The 16,240-nt window shown below is 25.6% G+C and overlaps 1 long non-coding RNA gene across 1 annotated transcript in view; it reads left to right on the forward strand.

Annotated features, from left to right (window-relative positions):
- The window catches only part of LOC135922189 (uncharacterized), a 35,108-nt gene extending 30,150 nt beyond the window's left edge, over positions 1-4,958 (forward strand). Inside the window, exon 4 of the long non-coding RNA XR_010570773.1 lies at positions 4,566-4,958. This is a non-coding gene — a long non-coding RNA (uncharacterized LOC135922189). The remainder of the gene's footprint in view (positions 1-4,565) is intronic.
- Positions 4,959-16,240: the final 11,282 nt, after the last annotated feature.

Here is a 16,240-nt window from a genome sequence, read left to right on the forward strand (position 1 = left end):
ATATTAATTTTGAGGTTCCAAGCCCAGTTCTACCCATTATAATTTTGAAAATTTTTTCCCGCCTCGGAGATAGTTAAATTTTTATGCTTGAATATGAGTTGAATTAAGAATTGAATGATATTTATTTTGATAAGCCCAGCTTTCGGCTGGATTGTGTAGCCTGAGGTAGGGAAATAAGAGAAAATTAAATGGAAAGAAAATAGGGAAATTAAAAGGGAAAGGAAGGTAAAGAAAAAGAAAATTAAAAAGTGAAGATAGGAAAGGGAAATGATGAGAAAGGGGAAGATAATAAAAGAAATTAAAAGGGAAAGAAAGGAAGAGAATTTTAGTATTTTTTAAATTTTGATTTTACCCATATTATTTGAGACTGTTGTTAAAATAATGAATGTTAGTGATATCTTTAGTAGGGATACATATGTTGTCGGCATAGCATAATTAGTCTACATTTTGTATGTTACTGAAAACTATTCTTTGAGTTATATATATTTTATAAAAATATTTACATAAGACTAACATTTAACATTAAAAAATCCCAATATAGGTTCAAGCCTACAATATTTGGAAAAAATTTCCAAGCATCCAAGATCTTAATAATTTAAAAAGATTTTCTCAAGCCCATTTCAATCCCTAATAATTTTTGAAAACCAAGCCAATATTAATTTTGAGAAATATTTTTTAAGCCCAGTCCAACCCATAATAATTTTGAAAAAATTTTCCCAAACCTAGAGATATTAAATTTATTGAATTAAATCAGTTAAAATTTAAGTTATAGGATCATCTGTTTGTATAAAATAAATAAATAAAATTAACAATAGTAAATAATGTATTACTTTTTGGTTTTAATATGGACTCCTACAGTTGCATAGAAAATTTAAGTTATAGGATCATCTGTTTGCATAAAATAAATAAATAAAATCAACAATAGTAAATAATGTACTACTTTTTGGTTTTAATATGGCCTCCTACAGTTGCATAGAAAATTTAAGTTATAGGATCATCTGCTTGTATAAAATAAATAAATAAAATCAACAAATAAAAAATAAATAAATAAATACGTACATGTGACATGACGTAACGATGACATGACGTAGCGATGACATGACGTCACGATGACGTAGTGAGGACATCGGAAAATTGATATTTAATTTTATCAATAATTTTATAATTATATTTAATTTTGTCAATAATTTTATAATTATATTTTATTTTATCAATAATTTTATAATTATATTTCATTAAGAAAAATAAGTTAAAGTTACTCACTTTGTAAAAAATTATATTTGAGATATTATATTATTTAGTAATTTTATGGATCTATTAATAGTAATTATAACACATTTCACTATTGTCTTAAGACTTATCTTTGCTTATACATTTCCTAAAAAACATTTTTGGTTTCACTTTTTATATATATAAATTGCTTTTTCCCAAAAAATTTTGAATTATAATTAATAGATTTAGTTTAAAAAAATATTAACTTTTACGCATACATTTTTGGGGGACATGAGGTGGGGAGAGGAGTAAGGAGGATATTTTTATTAGCTTAAAATGATATTCATAAAAGTGATAAATTTCTGAAGGGAGGGGTGGGGATTTCGAATTGCCCCCCCCCCTGGCTATTCCAATGTAATCGGTTAATATAAAATAATAATAACAATCATTTATCAAAGTTATATTTAAGTTAATCGACTAAAGTATTAACTATATAATAAAAGGAACTATTAGGTTAATAGATAATATTATAATCTATAAAAGAAATAATGAAAATCAGTCCGTGTAATAGGTTACTTTACACTAGGCCTATTCAAAAACGAATTCGAATCGAATAGTGCATTATTCATATTTGATTCGTTTATATTTGAATTCGTACGAATAATAAAATCTACTATTTGTATTCGATTCGAATATTTTTTTAATAAAATAAATCATACTCAAATATATTGACAAATTTTTTTATTACAAATTTGATTTTAAACAGAAAAGAATTATAATAATGTGTAATCTTTAAGCCAATTTTTAAGGCAAAGAGTTTTTCTTATATTTTCTTCCTTATATGACATGCGGTTTTTTGACAATAAATTAGTTCCAACTGAGAAAAGCCTTTCACAAGCAGTTGATGTTCCTTGTATAGATAGATAATCACTTGCCATTTTCGAGAGTATGGGGATCCGATATGCATTTGCCTTCCACCACATTAACGGGTCAAGATCACTCTTTGCTCTTGGTTCACTCAGATAAAATTCTATTTCACACAGTTGAATATTATTTTGTTTAAAAACAATGTCTAGCCTGTTTTGTTGAATTTTATCCTATTTGTTTGACAGTTATAATTATGAGCTTATAAAATAAAATCATATTTAAATGGGGGTAAATTAAATACCTGTATATCTATTGTAAATCTCTTTAAATTTGTCCATTAACTTGGATATATCAATATCATAATCAACAGATATTGATTTAAAATATTTTACTTTAAGCCTGAGATCTAATATTGTGGTTATTACTGCATCATCGGCAGTTAAATTATAATAGCCCAACAATTTATCACATGGTACTTTGAAACTATTGTTAAAGGTTTTATAGAAACCAGGTTTTTCATTTTTTAGATGTTCAAGAATTAAAATATAATAAGGTATAACTAAATTATAGGTAGGATAATTCTCCCCACATACCATATTTGTAGTTTCATATAAAGGCAATAGGATAGCTTTAATTTTTATAAGATCCTCCCATTCTTCCTATATGCTATCAAAGTATTATATTATTACCTAATTATAAATTTTAGTTTACCTCTGATATTTGTTTTTCTTGAATAATTTTAATATTAGTATTACTTCATTAACTAATTTTGTTATTGCAGGCTTTAACAATAAGCCCCTTTCAATCATTTGGTAGGTGCTATTCCACCTTATTTCACAATCCAATTTTGGTTTTAAAAAATTTAGGGGAGGGTGTAGGGAACTACATATATTTTTTAATAAATTTAATTTTTTAGGGGAATTACGAATCATTCTAATAATGTTTCTTAGTTTTAGGATTGAATGGTCTAAAATTTTTAAAATTTCTTTGGATATTAAATTAATTACATGGGCAAAGCATCGGATGTGCACTATTTTTATTAATGGATATTTTAAAGAAAATGTATCAATAAATGTTTTATTATTAGTTGCATTATCTAAAGTTATATAAAAAATTTTATTCTCTAAATTATAATTTTTAATTATTTTAACAAAGGCTTTAAATATATTTTCACCTAAATGTGTTTCATTTATTGGACTGACATCCAAAATTATGTTATTTATTTTAAAATTATCATCAATAAAATGGGCTGTTAGCCCTAAAAAAGGAACCTGTGTTGGGCTAGTCCAAATGTCAGATGAAAAATTAATCTGACATTTATTTTTAGATATTATTTCCTTTACCAACTGTTCTTTTTCTGCAAATGTATTATACATGTGCAGTATAAGAGTATTGGAGCATATTGATTTTACAGAACAATCAAGATCACTTATAAAATTTTTAAAATCATTTGAATCAATAATTTTAAAAGGTATAATATTATTTATAAATAATTTTAATAAATTATCCTTAAAATTAATATTTTTGAAGAATTTGGTGTAGACTTTAAAAAAATGTCAATTTTATTATTTTTTTTTACTGAGGTGTGAATGAAACCTAATATAATGATTAATAAGAGGAGATGTTGTTTTGCCTTTACATTTTATAATACTCTTGCAATGATTGCAAGCAGCCTTTTCACCGTCTTTAAGGATTTGATATTGATCCCATATGATTGCTCTCTTTTGTGAGGAAATTTTCTCATCTTTAAGATCAATCATAATTTCATCAGAAGCATTCTCCAACATAATTAGGCTAGCTAACAATAATTATTGTAGAGATGTAATATATTTTTATATACCTCTGGTTTATGTAATTTTTAATATAATTTATTATGAGTCAAAAATGTGGCAAATAAAAATTTAAATTTTCACTTCAGAAATTTTTAAATTTGTGCTAGAATTTTTATAAACACAAACACATCATTTTTCAGGATTGGCAGGTCAACAAATAGAAATGACAAATGTTAGATTTGTTAAACAATTTATTAAATATTACGAATAATTCATTTTATTCGAATAATTCGTTTTATTCGAATCGAATAAATGATTATTCGTATTCAGATAAAACAAATAATTTATTATTCGTATTCGTAGTTATTCGATTTATTTTTGAATAGGCCTACTTTACACTGATGGAATATATTAACACGTTTTTTGAACTTAATTGGACGTTCTTAGAACTATCTCATCCTGCATTTTATTTTGGACAACAATATATATTTTTTTAATTAGATTTTCGAGTTTTATTAGTTCCTATAAAAATAGAAATAAATTACTTCATTTTGTGTTAACTCACTTGATTTAATATTGTTTAAATGATTGAATTAGTTTAATTGCATATAAGTATAAAATAAATATCAATGAACCAAAATAATCGTGATGTGAAAAAAAATAATTTATATTAAAAAAAATCATATGAAAGTGACCTAACTATATAATAAAAAGTTAAAAGGCCACAAGTCTTGTAACCAAAATACTATACATAGTGAGTTCCTGAAGGCTGATTCAACGTTGTGTGCAGAGATCCTCTTCCCAATTATGACCAGAGAGTGGCAAGAATAGATTGACTTACGGCTATTCTACTTCCCAAAAACAAAGAACCCCAAATATGAAAACTGGAGAGGAATCTCATTAAATTCGGTCAGTAGAGTCACTAAGAAGGGAGGCGCATCGGCTCGAGCCCCCTGAAAAATTTGAATAGCCCCCTGAAGCAAAATTTTTTTTTTTAAATGGAATCTTAACCCCTTGAACAAAAAATAAATTTTTATTGCCCCCTGAACGATTTCTTTTATAATTCTATTGAGTTATATATAGATTTAATTTTATTATTTAAAAATTAATAAGACTGTCTAAATATTTATTAAATGAATACCATTTTACATATTAGATTATATTAATACATTTCACTTTGTCAGCTTGCAATCAAATTTTGTGTTAAAAATAGAATATCAATATAACTCACTAAATATTAATTTAGCATTAACAGTTGAAGCTTAATTGACTATTATTATTTAAATAGTTATATAACTCTAATTAAATAAATATAATCATTTATTAATTGAAAACTATGAAATTTACTATTGTAATTAGCCGAGTTCAAAATGACTGATCAACTGTATATTTATTTTAAAATTTTATTATCATACCTCTAAAAATATTTTCAAGGTCCAAATAAGTATAAGAGATTTCTTTATAAAAAAGTAATAAGACATATAGTTTATACTCCTCTATTATATACGTTATTTATAAAATATTAGATAAAATGTCAATTTTATAGACGTATTTGTCAGTTATATAATATATTACAGTTAATATTATAATGATTTTTACTAATAAATGCTTTTGATAAAAAATATAGTAACAATTCGCATTTAAGTATTTAACGCCATCTATTTAGTTATAAATAATTTTAAAAATTAAACATTTTATTATTAATCCTACAATAGATGTAATAAATTTGATATATTTTCTTCTCTTTTTTTACTTGTTTTTAGGAAAGCTATTTTTTTCTTTTTCGAGAAACAGTTTTAAGTAAATTTTTAATACAAATATATTTTTGATATTATTACAAACTACTATTATTTTAAGATATAATATACCAACTAGAGGCAATGACATTAGAGGTGGTGCGACAATATATAAAATCTTAATTGTTTCATCATATCATTCTGGCCTATAGTTAAAAAATATTTCATTTCTAAGTGTTTTTATTTTATCAATTTATCCAACATAAAAAATTCTGATATTAGTTTACATCGTGAGTGTCATGGCTATTACTGCAAATTAACCAGCATCTATTATTTGCTTTGCTATGTAATTTAAGATTATTGCTACAGCTGCTGAGAGCATATGATAGCATATTTTAGATAAACAATAATGGTCAATGTGTAGTCGTTTATATATCATTTAAAAAGGAAGATAATCTTTTAGAAATTTAATATCTCACAATAATTTTCTCGATTACTTATCTATCCATCATGACAACTAAAAGGAAGCTCTAACCACCATATAGTTTTATGATTTGGATTGGTCGTTTATACTTTCTTCTTCAAGAATTATTGATTTGGTTTAGGCCTATAAAATTTTCCTCATTAGTTAATTCTATAAAACATTGTCTAAAATGGTAATAGATAGTTATATTAGTTTGATAACCTTTTGTCAATGTAAGTTTCTAAGAATTATATTATTGCATTATGTGGCTTTTAAAAACTATTATCAATTGAGGCATAGGTATGAATTAATAAATCTTTTTTATCACTTCAGCAATCAAAAATATTTTATAATGTAATAAATAAATTTTATATTAAAAAATATTATTTTTAGAAATGTCTTGTATTGTTTTAAGTATTTATATGCCAGTTTTTTTGTATGCATAATATAATAAATGACAAAATATGAAAATCAGAATAATTGTTCAGAGTAAACAAATTTTATAAAGTATAATATATTAATAAAAAACCTGGCCGAAGGCCCGCAAATTGAATGGCATGGGGGGCGAAGCCCGCTATCAATTTAGTTTTTGGTTGTGTCCCCTGAGATTGTAAAGGCTACCGACGCCTCTGAATTCGGTGGCTTGTAAGATATTCGCAAATATCATTCTAAACAGTCTTCGGCCTTTTGTAGAACCTGACTATACTGGCTCATTGGTTTCATTCAGAAAGGGTCATAACTAACTAGCTTGCAAAAAACCAAATTGAGAGAGCAGTAATACTAAAAAGCCAATTGTTACTCGTCGCACTAGATTTTAAGAATATTCAATTCCATTATTTATCTTAGTTTATGGAGGGCTTTGGAGGAGATAGGTATACCTACCTATTGTCAAAAATATAAAAAGTATTTCTAATAACTACTCGGTCCAGTTATTCATAGTAGTGCGAAAATCTCCAAAATCCCTGTAAAAATTGGGCTGAAACAGGGAGCGTTTTATCTCCAATGCCATTTAATTTTATTACAAATCGCAATATAAAAAAGGTTAAAATATTATGCTCGGAATGCTATATCATTGGTAATTTAAATATTCTTGTGTTTACTGATAACCTTTGTCTGATCGGGGAATCAATACCAGATCTTCAATTCCTAGTGGACAATATTATCGTAGAAGCTGAGTTTTTGGTTTAGAAATAAATATTGACAAAACGAAGATGATAGCCTCATTCTTCACTCCATCACTTGAATATAAAAATACATGAAGGGATGATTGTAGTATAATACCTAAAATATCTTACAAAGAAAGACCAGACAAGATTTCGCGGTCAAATTAAACAAAGCCAGAGCCAAATATAGGTATGAAGATATGGTCATCTAATCAATTATCTAATCAGCTAAAGGTTCAACTTTAATGGCATTGAAACATAAAGATACAAAGTCAAACAAAAGAGGCAAACCTTTATAAACAATTGTTTAAGATGCATTACCAAAACTTACTTCCCTCCGAATACAACAATAGCCTATGGGCCAGATGTGACACCCTCCCATTATAGAGGATGTTAGAATCTAGGAAAATAGAACTAGTATGTCACATTTTTGGACAAACCCCAAACAATTTTATATCACCATTCGCTTAAGTATTCCCTGTAGAGTTATTCCTTAAATCATTTACAATATATAAAAATAGCTGGTTTGGCAGGTTATCTAGATCAATAGCGGAGATAGGCCTCTCATAGGAATTTATTAAGCTGGTTTCTGCTGTTAGTCATACTTTTAAAAATATTCTAAGACTAATTTATGATCATCAAACGAACGACTGCTGAGGCGAGAGGTAATTATCTATTTATTTTATGAAAGGATTTCAAATACTCTTTGGCTCTTAGTTTCATGGTAAACGATATTTATCTGTTTTATAATCAATTCGTACGTAGTAAAAGGATTAAATTTATAACCAGTAAATTTTATAGGCCGAAATTAAGTAGCTTAAGGAAATAAATTTTATTATTATTCAGAAATAGATTAAGAGAAATTTATAAACCTTTATAAATAATTTGATCATAATAATGGAAATATTAATACTATATGTCTTTTACTGATTATAAATACTAATAATACCTTAATGTAAAATAATTTAATAGATTAAAAATAAATAGCTATTTAAAGAAATAGCTTCTCGCCTTGTTTTTCTCCCTCTCATTCATAACTCTACCTCACTCTAATATTTCAATTTGGTAGGGTGTAGTTCCATTCTTCTTTTTTTAAACTATACATCTGTGGTAACAAGGTTTTTGGTATCCTTGAAAATCGGCAACAATATATAAAGATTGGGCCTCAATGATTCACGTTTGCTTGTTCAGGTCTGTGACTATTGTTCTAGATATTATAAGATAAAAGAAGATTAATTGTAGTTATGAGAGATTTAATTATTGAAAACAAAAATGTTAAGAGAAAGAAAATAAGCAAATATATTTATATATAAGATATTTTATTATTAAATCGATAGAAGCTATATGTAATGCTTAATCTGAGGTTATCTCCGATGGTATTAAATTTTCTTATGTAATTAAAGATAATGAATATAGGAAATGAATCTGATTTGGATGCTATGGCAAGCCTGATTGTCGTTAAAACAATCCATATAAAGGTATATTGGATAATGAAGGAAAAAAGGATATTTTTTATCACTCTTGTAATTACTTGCAAAAATTTTTTATATTCGAAATCAAAAAGCCAAAGTTGGCCAAAGGCCCACAAAATATGAGTTGCCTGCGATATTGTCAGCCGTAGAGTGTGTTCTTAGAGGAATTGATAAAAGGTAATAATTTTTTATGCAATTTTTTTATATTAATAGATATCAGATATCTGCAAAATTTATTAAAAAATTGCCATGATCTGGCAAATTTAGTAAAATATTTTTAACAGGCCTGGTCTACTAAGCCTATGATATCTGGTAAAATTTTAATGGGCCATCATAGGCATTAAAAATTATTAAATTTAATCAATATTATACAGATGATTGGTCAGGCCTGACTCTAAAATTTGAAAAGGCTAACTTTTGCAGATACCTGATTTATATGAATGAACACATATTTAATAATAAATTAATTATCATTTATTAATATAGATTTCCTTCACTATATGATGACAGTAATATATTGGCATCAATAATTCACCCAAAGTTTAAGCTCAATTGGCCTTTTATTAATCTGCCACAAAATTTGTTGCTAAAAGAAAGGTAAATTGCCCATTTTACAGGATCAACCACATGCAGATCCTTCAAATGAATGATGGATGAAATCAATACCTTTTTGGGGAAAAATTCGTCACAAAATGCTTTTTCCAAAAATATTTTTTTTTATTCTAATGATGATTCTGTGAATATTTTTAATAATTATGTTAATTTTAAATAAACATTTATTAAATATAACACATCTTTACCATCAAGCACTCCTATGGAGCGCTTGTTTAATAAAGCTAAACATATACTTAATGAAAAACGTGGTTGTTTAAATAATAATAATTTAGAAAAAATTTTATTATTAAAGGCTAATTTTAATTTTAATTATAAATATATATATTCTAATTGTTATACTTATATTCTATTATTCAATTACAATAAATTTATACCATTTTAATTAATTTTTATTAGTTAATTTTGCATCGAACAGAAATTTAAATAAGAAAAGGATAGTGATTGCGATCCTTTTTTTAAAAAAGGTCTATTCTGGATTTCGATCCTATTTTTTTCAAAAGATCGTGATCGGGATTCGATCTTTTGAAAAGGATTGATTAACAAGCCTGATTAAAGTAGTCCAATCATCCTGATAAAAAATAATAATTAATAAATTAAATTACTTCGCTCAGTTTTCTTTCTTCGATATCAGATATATCATCATATATCTGAGTCACAACTTCATCAATAGACCTTCTCATTTTAATAGCTCTTTCGACCATTAAATAAGACTATTCCATCTGATGGATGTGTCTAATTTTAATTATTTCATAGGGGGAAGTAGGGAGGAGCATATATTTTGCATAATATTAGTCTTTGTAAAATAATTGCGAATAATCTTTATGATTGTTCTTAATTTTGATACTTGCCTGTCTACTTTCTTAAGTATTTATTGTGTACTACTAAATTGAGTACGTGCAAAACATCGTACATGTAAAATTTTACAAGTTGGGTGTTTTATACGAAGAATTTTTATGTAAGTCGAATTAGAGCTATCATTATCACAAGAAATTGCTATGTTACATATGTCGATACTCGATATTATAATTTGAGAAAACTCTCTATATATATTTTCACCAGAATGTGAATCAGTAAATGGAACTATAGCTAATAACAATGACTTCATCTCCCATTTTCATCAATAAAGTGGCAGGTCAACCCTAAAAATGGTACTTTAATAGGGCTTGACCATATGTCAGTGGTAAAGTTAATTTGGCACTTTAAATTATTTATAATTATTTTAACTTTATTGAATTCTTTATTATAAATCTCATTCATATGATTGAACATATTTTTATGTCAGGATTCAAAGCTCTAATCAATGACTTGAATTCTTGTGTGGCGAGAATTTTAAATAGTATATTTGACTTGAGCAAAAATTTTAATAAATAATGCTTAATATCATCGGCATTTATTTTGGATACAGCTTATAAATAGTTTTTTATCGTATTTTTATTTTGAATTTTTCGATGAAACCTTTTATTATGATTAATCAGTGCCGAGGTAGTTTTTTACTTGCACATTATTCCTATATTACATATTTGTTTCTGTTTTAGAATCATGCAGATAATGATTCCATATTAAAGAATTTTTCCGCCTAACATTGAAAGGTTCAGTTTGATCAGATATTGATGTAGATCTAGAACTATTTGAGGATTGACTATGTCCTTCGCCACATTTTCTTTTATCTAGATTTTCTAATTGATCTTTGAATATATTTAAAATTATATATATCATATAAAATCCAAGTTTACCGTCCTTCCTGAAATTCCAAATGATACATTAGCAGCTCAAAGAAAAAATATTTAAAGCTTAAGAAACAATAAATTAATTAAACAGTGGCATAGGCATGGGGGAGGCTCTATTTTTATTCCTCTTATGAATTAAAAATTGGACCTATCTATAAATTCAAATCTAAAAATTGCAATATGATTATTTAGTTTTAAATATATATTTATTTTCGTAAAATGAATTTTTAGTTATAACATTTATATAATTTTTGTATTAATTCTTAAAATTTATGCAAATACTATTTTTAATCAAAGTACAATGTATTATTTATATTTTGAAAATATTTTCATATTTTTTTTAAATACCAGTGTTTGCATAAATTATTTATATTTTAGGTAATTGTTAAATTAATTTTATACAATAAAATTTTTTAAATTATAATCTATATAAAATATCTACATTTTAAAATTTATTTTAATTAATAAAAATAAATGCATGATTAAATAAAAGAAATTTATGCTAATAAAGTATTTTGATATAATAAATAAAATCTATAATTCTCTAAAATTTTGTTATATCTTATATGCAAATATTTAAAATAAATTTAAAATAGCCTAAGACATAAGCGATTGAGAGATGTAATATCATTTTATTAGAAGTGATTATGACAATGTAATTAATAGTGAGGATGAAGCTTTTATGATAGTGATTATGATACACTATCTGAATTAGATGATTGTCTTTAAAATTTGCTAAAAATAAGGTTACTAAATGTGAAAAGGATTTTCCTAATCAAAGAATAAGAACAATTTAGTTATTTATCTCCCAGGAGCTTAAGAATATGGGAAAGAGGTACACTCCATAAAAATGTTTTGTTCATAACACCAAAAATGATTAAAAAGAAACCATCAAATTTAAATAATTATATTTTAGTTTACTTTGGGGCTTTTCCTTTTCCTCCATTTTTGTCAGCAAATATAACTTATAATTTGATAATAGGAAATAAACGATGATATCCACTAGGAAAATTTAATTACTTCTTTTTTATTATACTTACAATAAAATATTTGCGAAAAATTATGAATATTTATATATAAATAATTTCGAATAACTTTCCTCATTATTCATATTCGATTCGAAATTTTGAATCGAATAATTGTGCTATTCGTATTTGTAAAATACGAATCGAATCAAATCTTTCGAATAACAAATAATTCATTTTAGGCCTAAGTTTCAGATACTCAGGTGCGTCACCAGCCTTTAGATCCCATGGGTCTCAACCAAAAAATATTATGGGGTGTACCTTTAGGTGTTTCTTGAGGTTATAACTGGATTGATTTGAGGGAATATTTTTTTTTACATTTTAAACAAATAAATTTGAAGCCAGTTTTGGTTTTTATATTTATTTAAAAAAATCTTTCAAATTTAGGGAATGGGAAATTTGTATTATAGCTATTAAGAACATTTTCTTCCCTGGTATCCTCCATTTCATTAATATCATTGTCTGAATCACTTTCAACGATTTGGATATACATAGGCGATGACATTTTAAATTATTAACACGTGATTTAAGTTTATAATACAAATGAAAATATAATTACAATTGAAAATATAATTACAATTGAAAATATATTTCAATTTCAAAATTAAATAATAAATCATAAAAATTATAATATTATATTTAAATTTCATGTTTATACTTACCTTCATTATATTTTTTAAAGTAGCTAAGTAGCGCGCTAAAAAATTAAATAATTACAAAAAAAGTAGCCGCTATTAGCCATAGATACCAAAAAAGATAGCGCGCTATCGTTACTTTAACAACTCTGATATTTACTAATATTATTCAATATAGTAACTATATTGCGAATATTGTTTGGAGAACTCAAGTGTTCTAAAAAGAACCCAAAATATTTGGAAAATATAAATAAAACCTAATTTGGATATTTGCCTCTACTAAAAATTTTTTTGTAGTATTTAGATTTTGAAAAAAAAAATTTTACCCTAGGAAATTAAAGAAATAATTTGCAAAATAAATAAAGCCTTAAATAAAAATTGCAAAGGAGTGAATATTCGGCGCAACTCCTTATTAAATGATAGTTCCTCATTATTTCATAGCAGAATTTAAAAAAAGTGTAATCTATAATATTGTTTAACATGATCGGCTCGTAGAAATAATTGCATTAAATATTAGCAATGATCTAAAGAAAATATAACCTAAAATATTTGGAAAACATAAATATATCCTCACCTCATTTTCTGATGTAAAGATAGATGATTTTGTAAATACATATTTGCTTCTATCAAAAAAAACTTTTGTAATATTTAGAGTTTAAAAATAAAAAGGGTTAGCCTAGGATTGAAGAAATAAAACCTTAAATAAAATAATAAATTAAATTAGCAAAGGATCTAAAAAGGTGTACTATAATATAAGGGATAAAATTATAAATAAAAAATGTTTTATCAATAAACTATTGCTTGTCTGCTGTTAAAAGATCTTTTCCTCAAAATCGAATAATATGTAAGATAAAACAATAACGAAAATTTATAAAAATAAAATGAAGTAAAATGATATATTGCCTCAAAATCGGCCTTTTATATTCTACAATAAAATAAATAATTATCTAAAATAAAATAATATAGGACTGACTCATCCTAAGTCTTACAAATTATACTAGGGCTGTACCGATATTAAATATCGGATCGAGCTCAGGGTTGCTCAAAATTATCAAATTGTGGGAGAAATTTCGTATTTTGTGGGAGAAATATAAAAATTGAGGTAAAAATATAAAAATAATTGCTAAAAAAAATTTTGTGGGCCTTCTTTCAGATTTTGAATTGACTTTGTTTTCAGTTGATAATTACTTTATGTAAATACAAAGTCGGTAACTATTTTTCAAAATAGGTAACTATAGTAAGAGACAAATTTTTTTTAAATACTATCTTTATTATTAAAATATATTAATTTTATATAAAAAAAAACGATTTTAATTTTAGAAAGTAAAAAAATATATTTTATGCAAATGTATTAATAAGATTTTATAAAATATAAAAAAAATATGGAATTAAATATTAATTATATTTTATTTGAGATTTAAATAATGGAACTAAACGTACCGTCGTTATTGAGATATTTATAAAATTGCTGGCATGGCATATTATAATTTTGTTTAACCATTAGCTCAGCCTCTAATGTTGTTAGAGCAACCTATTTTTCTATTTTTTCCACTCAGTCCTCATCAGGCTAAAAATGCGCTCCGATGAGGCATTAGAATGAAGTAAGGAGAAAACATAATGGCATATTTTTTCCAAGCATGGGGATATCGTTATTCCGAAAAAACCACCCATTTCTTTCTTTTAGACCATCTAAACTTTAAGTATCCTGGCGAATGGTAAAATATAGAGAGAATGACAATCTCCTCAAATAAGACATCAATGTCTTTCATTTTTAATATATTTATTAAATTATAAAAACCAGGGATCCAAACCGAACCGTTAAAAACCAGTATTTTTTATTGAACCTGAACCGAACCTAAACTGCTAAAAAATTCTAGCTGAACCTGAACCGGTTCAAGCCTCATGATATTATTCTTATAAAATAATATGTTATTAGTATATTGAAAAATTTCAATTATATTCGATTTATTTTAAAGATTAGCATCAATCACATTTGAATTGTCTGTCATAATTTTTATAAACTTTAGTATATTCTCATTTTAAAACATTTTTTAAATATTTTAAGCTTATAAATTATAATGCTTAGAGAAAAATTAAATCCAAAATATTATTATAAATGACATATCAAATATAATATCCTATTGGCAGTGTCGGCTATCCAAGTTAGTGTGGAAAGATGTTTTTCAATAATTAAATTTATACTATCTCCTTATAGATGTAATTTGAGTGAGACGAATTTTGAAAATATATTAATTGTCAGGCTTAATAAAAAAAATTTAAGTAAAAAAAAGCAAAATATTTTTCATATTAAAATTAGTTATTGATTTTTATTTTTATAAATTTATAATGTGCAATTAATAAAAATGAAGGTTTTATATATGTGTTTTTTAAATTAATGATAAAATAAAAAAAATATTTTCCCTATACATAATTCGAATGTAGGTCTGAATACAAAAGTGTTCAAACCGGTTTTTAGAGGTTCGAACCGAACCGATATTTTAATTTTTTACGAACCGAACCTTGAACCGTTTTTATCCGAACCTGAACCGATATTCGTTTTTATTTGGATCCGATAAAAACCATCAATTGATGGTTTCTGTTCCAAGGTCATAATATTTACACATTTGTAAATAGAGTTATTAAAATCAAATTTTGATTGTAAATATTCTAAAATTGTCTTAATAAAAATATCTGCTTCATTTTAAAAATGTATTAATTATAGTATTTCGAACATTTTAATATAATATTTTTAGCAATAGCGCCATAAAATTTATTATCAATTTTTAACTGTAGAGATGAACAGAGCTGTAGCATGATTTTGTGAATTTTTTTTAATAAAGAATATTCTGATTGCAACTGAATATTAACTGCATGAAGTAGATTTGCTACATGTGAAACGAATCCCAAATATGATTCTGCCATTTCATACTCGAAAAAACTTTTTATAATTTTAGGATAGCTTTTAAAATATCTATTTAAGAAGTTTTTTTTAAGTTTGTAAAATTTTAAAATTCAATAGATGACAGGTATTAATGATAACCACCTGATAGGTATATATCACAACAACTCACACCATTCCAAGTCAGACCACTTCACGAACTCTTTAATTCATTAACTCTTTTAGTTGATGAACTAAATTCGTTAAAACATTTCATCACAATTAAATCTACATCCACAGATAATACATTCATTGCCTTCTTGCAAGAATTATGTAGTATATGGCATATGCAGCCAGTTGTTATAAGTCATTATTGTACTGCATCTATTCGGTAAATATACTTTGGTTTTGCCAAAATTCACAGAGGCATTATCAGCAGAGAAAGTTGACATGCAACTTATTGATAACCCTGAATCAGCTATATTTACCATCATGTGGTTAGCTATATCGTTGGATTTTTCACTATCCGAGGAAAAAATTTTAACAGTTTTATTGAAATACTTATTCTTGCTGAAATATCGAAGGATGAAGGGAAATGTTCTAATATTTCCCTTATTAGATGCATCTGTTAAAATTGCATATGAATGATGGATGTCGACCTTTCAAGTCGTCTAG

This window comes from Gordionus sp. m RMFG-2023, chromosome 1, assembly GCF_954871325.1.
Source record: "Gordionus sp. m RMFG-2023 chromosome 1, tfGorSpeb1-WG-v2, whole genome shotgun sequence".
NCBI classification, from domain to species: Eukaryota; Metazoa; Nematomorpha; class Gordioida; order Chordodea; family Parachordodidae; genus Gordionus; species Gordionus sp. m RMFG-2023.